We start from the raw sequence: 11109 nt of genomic DNA, 5'->3' as shown, positions 1-11109 counted from the left end.
TGCTTTTCTGGGTAAACCTGACTGATACAGGCAGAAAGCACTAGTCTGCTGCTATTATAATTTAGTAGACATATACTAATAATCATGGGAAAATTGTCCAATTCAGACTATGCTTAATCTGAAATGGTAACAATGAAAAAATAATTAACAAAATTAGAAGTATTTATCAATGTATTCCTTATGTGCATGTTGACCAATGTGCTTCATATAACAACCATTTTATGAAAACTCCAGCTTGGGATATCAAACAATTCCCTGCCAAAGTCCTGGCCTATTACCTTATAAATTATTGAATGAGGCAGTTATTAAATTTGTTTCCTATAAAACCACTTCTAAGATAACTTAACCTGTCTAGCATAAAGTGGAGTTAGATTCATTTCATATATGTGAAATTTCAGGAAGCATTTTATTTGGTCAATGATAGAGAAAAATCGTGCCCACTGCTTGAACTTCACATTTATTAGGATTTCACATTGAGAAACAAACTTTTAAAGTCTTGCTGGAATAATTTCTGCTATTTCTTGAAGTTCTGATAAATGAGTTTATTTTATTATGGTGGTTTTGCTGCTGTTGACCTTATTTACAGTGAACATAATGTACTTTTCTGTAAAATTAAATGATACTAATATGAGTTGAGGGTTTACAAAATGCAAGGCATTTAATCCTCACAATATTTGTTTGAGGTAATTACTATTACTATTCCTAGGTTATAGATGAAGAAGTACAGGCACAGAGAAGGGAAATAGCTGACCTTAGTTCACCCAGCTAATGGACCCAGCTCTGAATTAGTCTAGAACAGAAGGAAATTGTATATTACTCTTTATTTCATAATGGTTAATGTCCTGATGACCAATTTCTATGGTGTGCAAATTAAATGTGTCTATTATTCTCTTCAAAAGCATAGAATACAAGCTGTTTTTCTTGGTATGGCCCAGAAATTTTTCTATCCCCAAACTAATAAAGCATAATAGATAAAGAATTCTCTATTCTGATTCACAATACAAAGCAGGGCGAATTCTGTTTTCAAAATTCTAAGAGAAGAAATTATTTTCATGTTTCAACAATATTTTTATTGAGATACAATTCACATAACAAAATTAACCACTTTAAAATGTAGAATTCAGAAGTATTTAGTATAATCACAATGTTGAGCAATCATCATCTTTATCTATTCCAAAACATTTTCATCACCCCTAAAGGAAACCCTGTATCCATTAAGCAATATCTCCTGAATTCCTCCCTCCCCCAGCACAGAATAACCATTATTCTTCTTTCTATTTCTATGGATTTACTTGTTCTGTGTTTCACATTGATGGTCTCTTACAATAAATATGACCTTTTGCCTCTGTTTTCTTTCACTTAGCATAATGATCTCAAGGTTCATCCAGGTTGTAGTATATATCAGTACTTCATTCCCTTTTATGACTGAATAATATTCCATTGTATGGATATACCACATATTACTATCCATTCATATATTGATGGACATTTAGGTTGTTTCCAAATTTTAGCAATTGTGAATAGTGCTTCTATAAACATTTGTGTGTAGTATTTGAGCACCTGTTTTCAGTTGTTCAGGGTAAATATCTAGGAGTGGAATTGGTAGATCATGTGGTAATTCTTTGTGTAACTTTTTGAGGAACTGCTAAACTGTTTCCCACAGCATTTGCATCATCTTATACTCTCACCATCAATTTAAGAAGGTTCCAATATTTCCACCTCTTCACCAACACTTTCCATTTTTATTATTGGCATCTGAGTATGAAGGAGTTGCTTAAATGTGGTTTTGATTCACATTTCCCAGATGACCAATGATAGTGGGCATCTTTTCTTTTCATGTGCTTATTGGACATCTGTATACCGTCCTTGGAGAAATCTCTATTCTTGTCCTTTGCCCTTAAACTACCTAAAAAATGAAACTTGTATTCAGAAAACCCCAACTTTTATGCCTAAAGTAAGTATTACTCCAACCTTCTGATTCAAGGCTTGGTAAAAAGTTTGGTGCTATTAAATATGGAAGGAGGAAAAAAAAATCTCTTAAGGTCTTCAAGTCTATTTACCTGGTGCTTGGGAACCATCTACTTAAAACCATTATAAAAGACAGGCATGTCACTTTGGTGTAGATCCTGAAATGGCTTCTTGAAATCTATACCAACATGGCCACTGGAGGCCACTCCTGTGCTTCGTTTGACATTGATGGCTTCACCAGAAGGCATCCTGGCTTCCTGCAGTCTGTCCATCACCTCCTAACTAGTTACACCAATGATTTTTATTGCTATTGTTGCTCTAGTTGAGCATCTTTATGTCTGAGAGTTGCCACCTATTAGATCATGTTCCTGAATTTCAAGGTTAGGGTTCTTCATCCATCCTGCCCTCCCTTTTCCTCTTCCAAACTAAATATAAGTGGCTCTTTTCTAAAAGTTTTCTGTCTTGACCTTTTCCTGGTACTTTGACTTTCCTTGGCGCCATTTTTGTTTATGCCTCCTGGCATTTTAGGGTTGTTGGCTTCTCCAGCACCCAGCCCAGGATATATGCAACAAAACGAAAACCCAAGAAACAACCATGCCATTACTTAAGTACTGTGGTCCCTAGGAGGTCTGCCTTTCTTTCCACCTTTCAGAGTTTTCTCTGCTTATTTAAATTTAATGTCCAGGATTTTAACTATACTTAATGGAGAAAAGGGAAATAGATTGGGGAAAACACACTGTTGGGCAAGGAGGAAAATTCCACTATGTCATATGGTACAGGTTAAATAGTGAGTTACTTAAGTGAAGATGGCAAGACAAGGGCCAGCAAACAAAGGCCTTGGCCTCCAATTTCTTCCATCAACCCACAGAGAGCGGAGCTGGACACAGGCACTGGTGGACATGTGCTAGGTCTTAGGTAGAGCAATCCCATGCCCTTTGTTGTTCTTCCTTCTTACGTGATAAGTGATTGATGAATAGAGTATTTAGCTCCAGTAGTGTTTGGATTCAATAATAGAGTTGTCTTGGAAAGCCATCTGACCAGCAACAGAAGACCTGGGAACACAAATACAGTATTTCTTCCAATCTTGTGGGAAATTGAACTGAGGGGCAGCCTCTCCAGCCAGGAGAAGGAGCCCATCACCAGCCACTCCCAACCTCCCCTGATAGCATACGGTCCAGGCAACTCAGAGGGACACCCACACATCCCTTCAAGATGCATCTGCTTATTGGATTACTTCCACTCCAATATATATTTCGTAATCAGCTGCTCTACCTCTTCCCCAGATACAAAAATTATTTTGATTTTAAAGTATTAGTCATAAAAAAATGGACTCAATTCAATATGTATAATAATAATAAAGGACCTGGTGATAGATTTTCTTTTGGTTACACAAGTGAGAAATGATATAGTTCTTTTAAAAAAAACCAGTAATGTCTCTCAGTTTCATGATAGAGCAGGGAGTGGAACTGCAGATTGAACAGCAATGCCAGGCCTTCTACGCAGTCTCTAAGAAGGATGACATTTTGCATATTTGCTACAAATTATTTTACAAACTAAATCAATCTGCATATATATAAAATGCTTTATCTTAAGGCAGTTAACTTCTTTGTATATCATTATTTGGTGTGTTGCAAAAATTAAATTCTTGCTAAAATTTACACCATTTAATTGTGATAAAATAAGTAAACTTGTATTTTAGTCTTGTGTAAACAAAGTAATTAATAAACAAAGACAACTTTCACTTTTCAACTGATTGTCTGCTGACAGAGTCAAAGGAAGAAATAAATGAAATTATGAGACTGTTAGTACTGACTTCAGTATAAATCAGTACTGACTAGAATCAACTGCAACACAGCACATTCATTTACCAAGAAATATCTAGCAGCTGTCATATTATAGTAGAAGGATTTAAAGGTCCTTAACACATTTTTACTGGTTGGTCATCTACAGGGGCTGAAAGAGTACCAAGACAAAGAAGTGAATTAGTGGCATGGCCACACATAACAAAATAACAAAAAAATATTTTACAAAATGCCAAACCTCTCTTTGTTTCAAGCATGGATGTTCAGGTAATACATAGAAAAATTACAGCATGCATGCAATATTTAGAAACGTTCTCCTACTGAGAAGTACCCTGATCCAATTACTTGGGTTTCTTATAGAGTAAAATTAAATTGTCAGGGCAACAGATAAAGATCTAAATTATTGAGAATTAGAATGTGTTTGTATAGTGTCTATGAGAGGATTAGACAGAATACACAAAACTCCTTGATTTTAAATGGTGAGATGCAATAGATTAACCTGTTGTGTTGGTGAATATAATAATGGAAAGGTATTCATTAAGTTGATTTAAAAAAAAAAGATTCTCACAAAAAAAGCATGTTTATTTCAAAAGGCAGCAGTGCAGAGATGAGAAAACCATGGTAACTGCAGAAGTCAGAGGCCTGGTTGTGACTTCTCGGTGCACGCCACAGATTACCACTGGAAAGAAAGAACTAAGAAATGCATACGTTTTGATGAACAGAAAATACATAATGTGCTGTAAATACAAAATTACAGCATTTACAGAAGCCTCCATTCACAACAAAGTGAATTGTGAGAAAGAGTAACTCCTCATAGAGGTCAGAGATGGCAAAAGTACATTGTTTTTTAAATATCTAGTAACATTTTAAACCAGAGTCCAACTTTTTTATCTCACTTTTTCTTAAATACCCACTCCCCCACCACCACCACCATGCGCATTTCCTTTTTAGGGGCATGATTGTCACTACTGAAATCTATGTCAATATCTATGCCAGACCTCAGTGTTCTAATTGGATACCGAAGCAAAAAATGTAATAGAACATGGTTAAACTCCCAAAGGCCTATTAGTCATTTCAGTTGTGAGAAGGAATCTAGTGGGAAATTTAAGTCATTCCAATAAATCACTCAAGAGCAGATAGAAACTGCTAAAAGAAAAAAAAAAGATAATTTTAGGGAAAACCAAATATCTGATGGAAAACCTTCTAGAGTTAACATCAGTCTCCAGTTCCTATAAATCTTATCCTAGCTTCTATCCCTCCCTAGTATCTTCCATATATTTATATTCATATATTTATATTCTAAAAAGGACAAGCTTGAATTAGAGTGTCCTAAGTTTTCTATTTTGATTTGAGTTTCCATGATGTTTTCTTGGTTCAATATTAATTGGATGGTAATTTTTATCAAAAGAGTCCCATGCTTATCACATACAGATTAACATACACAGGGGCTGACATTTTTCCAGAGATAAAAATGAGCCCAGCACTATAGCATAGATGTGTGGTCCTCACAGATTTAACATCCCAGGTTTCTTCTAGTCACAAAAATATTTCAAAGGGCCATGATATCCTGTGATTCTTAATTTAGCTGAGGCCAAAAAGTTTTCTGAGACTGTTTCTCAGGAGTATGTTAGGTAACTCACAGGTGATAATTAACTGCCAGTATCCTCTTTGCATTTTATATTTTTTAGATGAGCTATACTAAGTTCTGTGGAGATTAAATGATTTATCCAGTGACTATAAATCATGAATATAGGTGCTGCATCCAGCCTAGAACTCCTGAACCATGCCTAAAATATAATTTAAATTATGAATAGCCTTACACAATCACTAACCTCTCTTCTTAAGAATTTTCCATACATATTCTGCACCTTCAGGAAACAAAAATTTTACTACAACTTGAAGGGTTGAATTGCTCAAATCGTAGTAAGTTGATACTTTTATATATTTCATACATTTTGAAACCTTCATAACTTCATATCAACAGCTTTTAAAATGAAATATTCTACTGAATAGTATAAGCCATCTTTTTCCCAGATAGAATCCATATCTCCAAATATTTAATTGGCTTCTTTTCTCTCTCAATTCTTTCTCTCGAGTTCCACAATGACATGCCGACAGAGATCTTCAGGGTCTCAGAAGTTTCTGATTGCTGGCTGACTGTGGGTCTTTGAGTACCACCAAACTTATAAATTCCGTAAACTGGTATGAAAATATGCTGATATACGGGAGGGCTCCCTGGCTTGACATTTTAAAGGAAAAGGATTGCCACATGCAACCCTAAAAGGCTCAGGCAGTTCCATCTCAGTGGTCAAAAGAGAAGCAATGATTTTTATTCCATGCAGTCAACCATAAAAGAAAGAAGTGGTCCTATTTCCCCCATCTATAAAGAAGACAAAAGCCTGACCAGCACACACTAAAAGGGAAAGATATTTATGGATAAATAACAACAAGAAATTGAACTTACTCAAGGTATTCATTCACTTAAGGGAAGAAAATCAAGTGTGAAAAAGCAAAAACTGAATTGATAATAGAACAGACGGGATGAAGGAAATCTTTAGGCAAAAAGTAATGAGGTTTCTCCAGGACACAGAATTAGAGCTCCACAAAACCTTTCTAAAAGTAATGAATAAGGTTTCCGCCTTTTAAAATGTTTTTAAAAATTAATAATAGAATGTTTTTTTGCCAGTAAGTTATTTATAGTTCTGAAGAATTAAGGGGAAGAATTATGTCATAACCAAAAGCGAAGTAATACAGAGCTGGAATGTATGAGTAAAAGGATATGAGACCAGCAGAACAGATACAGAAGAACTAATGAGCATATAATAGTTGTGCCTAAAATGAAAAAAAAAAAAAAAATAGAGATGTGTATTAGTCTGCCAAAAGGGTACCGATTCAAAATACCAGAAATCTGTTCACTTTTATAATGGCGATTTATTTGGGGTAAAAGCTTACAGTTCCGAGGCTAAATCAAGGCATCAGCAGGGTTACTTTCTCACCAAACTCAGCTGCTTTTGACCCCAGTAAACTGCCAAGTGGTGAAGCAAGATGGCAGCTTCCTTTAAAGCAGGGGTTCTTAACCAGGGGTCCAAGGACCCAAAGATTTCAGCGGATCAGTGAGCTTGAATTGAAAATTCAAAAACAAACATGATTCTTGTGAGGACATGTTGGTGCGGGTGTGATATATTTATTAAATAATACACACTGTAGGGTGGACTGAGTTAGGGGTCCGTGGTTTTCACTGGCAAAGGGAAGCCTGGAACAAAAAAAATTAAGAACCCCTGTACTAGAGTAAAAACTGCTCCTCACTGCTTGCTGGTTGCCTATGAACATTTGGTTGCAATAACTCAAAATATCCCTAGAAAACTAGTCGTACCCACTCACAATCTCTGCAAGGTTTCAGCCTATCCCTCCAGGCATCCTCTATCTGGCTCAGCTGCTCTGCTTCTTCTGGGTTTCAGCTGCAAGCTGGCATAGGGCTTGACTCTTAGGGCTTCTTCTATCAGCCCCTGCTGCTGCTCTGCTCTCCTCCCAAATCCAGCTGTAATCTATCAGGTAAATGGCTCATCTCTCCCCAGGGCCTCAGCTGTTTGAGCTTCTCCTGTCACATGGCAGGATAAAAAATGACAGCACTCTTTCTTCTTGTGTCTGTCTGAGTCAGTCTTTTCTATATTTCCATTTATATAAGATCAGCAAGGGGGCAGAGACCCAACCTGAGTTATGCCTCACTGAGGTTGCCCAATCAAAACTCCTAAATCGATCTGATAAAGTAATCTAATCTAATAAAAGACCCCTCAGCTGAATTTAATGCAATCAAAGGGTATCACACCCAGATAAGTTTACAAAATCTTTTTCTTTTGGGGATTCATAAAGTAATCTCAAACTGCCACAAGATGGGAAAAGTATTATATTAGACAAAAGTAAAATAGTAAAGAAGGAAGATGCCCTGAATCGTTGAGACTTCACATCAAGAGTTTACCATGTTCCAGGCAGTATTAGCGAACACACACATGCATAAACTCATATACCCACTCACACTCACACACATCTAGACATATGGTGAAATTCCTGAAATCCAAGGAAAAAAGTTAAAATCTTAAAACCTAAAGAGAGAAAATTACAAAAGAAATCACCCTTTAATAGAATTAAGTCTAAATTGATGATGACAGCATGATTAGCCCTGAAAATAGACAATTTAAAATGTCTTCTAAAGGTTTCATCTCTCTGTGTGAAGTGTGGAAAAAGAGACAAAACATAAACTGTCTTGGGAAGAGAATATAGTTATGATTTAATACTGCTAAAATAGCAGAAAATAGACGTTTAATTTTTATTATTAAAGACTGGAATGTAAACAGTTCAATCAAACTATGCAATCAATAAGTTAAAGGAGAACAAGAAACTTGCCCAAGGCCGCAAAAATAAAAAAAAGAAAGAGAAAACCTTAGCATAAAAATGGTAAATGAAAGTAAAATTGAAGGAATAAAGCCAAGGATACGTTACCAAAATAAATGTGAAGAATTATTGAAAAAAATGAACTAAGTGTTTAAGAAACTGGAAAACCAAAATAAAGTAGAAAGGAATTAAAGATAATAAACACAGAGTAATGTAAAAGAAATTTACAATGGAAAATAAAGTATTGAAGGAATAATAAAAGTAAAATCTAATTTTTTGAAATGAGTAACCATCTGAATAAGGAAAAAAGAAAAATTAAGAAATCAAGGCGCCTGGCCGAGCCTGGCCGAGCCGTTCCGGATCCCGGGGCTGGGCCGTGCGGACTCGGCGCGCCCTCGAGGCGTCTCCCCGGCCTGGCCGCCCGCCGCCCGCCGCCCGCGCCCGGGATCCGGAGCCGCATCCACCAGGACAGCGCCCTCCGCAACAAACCCGTGCCGAGCGCGCGGTTGCCGGGGGCCTGGGACCCCGCGGCCCACCAGGGGCGACAGGGCGTCCTGCTGGCGGGAGAGCTGGTGGACGTGTCCCGGCACAGCACCTCTGACGCCCGCGGCAGGGAGGAGCGCTACTATGCTCTGTGTATCCAGCCCAGGCGCATCCGTCGCTGCAAGTTTGACCCCAAAGGAAATGAAATTGAGCCCAACTTCAGCGCCACCAGGAAGGTGAACACGGGCTTCCTCGTGTCGTCCTCCAGGGTGGAAGCCAAGGGGGGACACCGACAGGCTTACGCCCGAGGCACTGAGGGCTGGTAAGTAAGCCAGAGCTGCTTGCGCTGACCGAGGGCCCCACACCGACCAGACACTGGCGTTCTGGGGGCCCGAGCCCGGGGCGGAGAAGACGGAACTCGAACTGGAGGCCGGGCTGCGGCTGAAAACGCGGGGTGACGGCCCCTTCCTGGATTCCTTGGCCAAACTTGATGCTGGAACAGTGACCAAGTGTAATTTTGCTGGTGATGGAAAGACAGGGGCATCCTGGACAGACAGGCCCAGAATGTCATGGCCCAGAAGTCTTCCGTGGGGGCTGTAGCCGAGACCCGCGAGCAGGGGGACGGGGCAGAGGACCAGGAGTGGGACGACTGTGGTTAGTGGGAGAGGGTGCCCCATGGGGGCCACCAGCACCTTCCATAGCACCGCTGAGAATTTCTTCCATCGACTTGCCCTCTGGAGCGCGAGAAAGCGGTCTGCCCAGCCTTGCCGGGCTCTTCCCTACAAATGCCTTGCAATACCCTTTGAACACGCTCTGCTAAAATCAAACCCGAGACCAAGTCATTGGTGGGAGTGCGCATGCTGTGGCTCACGGAGCCTCCCTGCCCAGGGGCGAGTCTAACCTTCCTGGACATCTCAACGATGGCCTTTGATTGCCTTGCAGGCTTCTTTCTGGATGCGCAGATGAAGCAGACTTGGTGAGAACTGGGGACCGACCGTCCCTCAGCTGAATGCAGAGTGGCTCAGGGAGAAGTTAACTGCTTCTGTTCTCATGTTTCCTGTCTTCATTACACACACTCACATACCCACACCCACGCACACAGCATCGGCTCCTTCCCACCAAACCCCACCTATCTAAGGAGGCTCTCTGTCAGGGCTTATTTTCCTCCTTTCCTCAATGTCCCCACACTGCAGCCTCTGCTCTCCTGCTTCGAGCCTCTATGTCTCCTTTTGGCTTCCCCTTAGAGTTGTCAGTTTTTAACTTCTCCACTGGCTCCATGCTTTGCCGACCCTCTTTTCTGGCCGGGAAATTCCTTCCCTCCTCTGGCCACTTGAATTTTTATTTTTCCTTCCGTGTCCAACTCAGCTCCCATCCCTGGGCCTAAGGATGAAAGTGGGTTATTTTATATCCCCAAATGGATCCCAAGCAAATCCTTTCAACTTCATTGTAAGGAAATATTTTTTAGGGATTAAACTATGCTCCATAAATAGCAATGCTCTTGGAAAATCTATTTAAAGGGGGGGGGGGGGGGAAGACCCACAATTTCACTCAGTTATGTTTCTAATATTTTTGGTGTTTGTTTTTTAGCATGCAATTTCTGTACATAGTCATTATAATCTTAATACTATGCATAGGCATAAAATTTGATACTACTTTTTCAGTTAGTCTTACATAATCATCTTCCATACTGCTACATAATCTTCATGATGATCATTTTTCAAATTGAATACAACTTAATAGCTCTATCATTATCCAATTTTTGGATATTTAAGTTGATTGCTATTTGGAGCTAATATAATTAATGTTTCAGAAATGTAAATGATGTAGTTCTGCCACCCCCATTATATTTTTGGGTGATTTCTTTATGGACAGATTCCCACGAGTCAAATTACTGGGAATCTAGGAATTTTTGGTAAAGTTCTTGTTATATTGCTAAATTGTTTTCTCAAAAGGCTGTTCTAATTATAAATTTCAACAGCAGGGTGACAAAGGATATTTTCACCCTATCCTTGCCAGAATTAGGTAGAAAAGTATTTTTTTTTAAATATTTGAGAAAGTAAGAATAATACTTTAATTTGCCTTTTCACCCATTACTAGTGTGTTTAAACATTTTTCATGTTTTTTTCCCCTAGATGGATTCCTCTTGTCACTCAGTTCCTTTGTCCATTTATGTATGAGATCTTTTCTTTTTGATTTATCTAACTTACTTATATTTTAAATGTAACCATTTGTCATATTTTAACAGCTGTTTTCCATTTTTAAAAATCGTTTTTACAAACAAATTAAAATCTTTTTATAGCTATAAAAAAAGAAATCAATACTAAAAATAAACTGTAGGTAAGGCAATAATGAAAAGAATTATAAGTTAATAAAATACACAACCTCATAGCAACATATTTGATCATCTAGATCAGTGCTACCCAACAGAATTCTGTGGTGATAGAAATAATCTCACTGTGCACCTCCT

At 38.5% G+C, this 11109-nt stretch overlaps 1 pseudogene; it reads left to right on the top strand.

The window, feature by feature from the left end:
* Positions 1-8440: 8440 nt before the first annotated feature.
* On the top strand, positions 8441-9301 carry LOC101429493 (arpin pseudogene; annotated as a pseudogene).
* The last annotated feature ends 1808 nt before the right edge of the window (positions 9302-11109 follow it).

The sequence above is a fragment of the Dasypus novemcinctus genome, chromosome 14 (genome assembly GCF_030445035.2).
Source record: "Dasypus novemcinctus isolate mDasNov1 chromosome 14, mDasNov1.1.hap2, whole genome shotgun sequence".
Taxonomy (NCBI): domain Eukaryota; kingdom Metazoa; phylum Chordata; class Mammalia; order Cingulata; family Dasypodidae; genus Dasypus; species Dasypus novemcinctus.
Note: the sequence above shows the minus strand (reverse complement) of the source record. Positions and strands in the feature narration are given on the sequence as shown.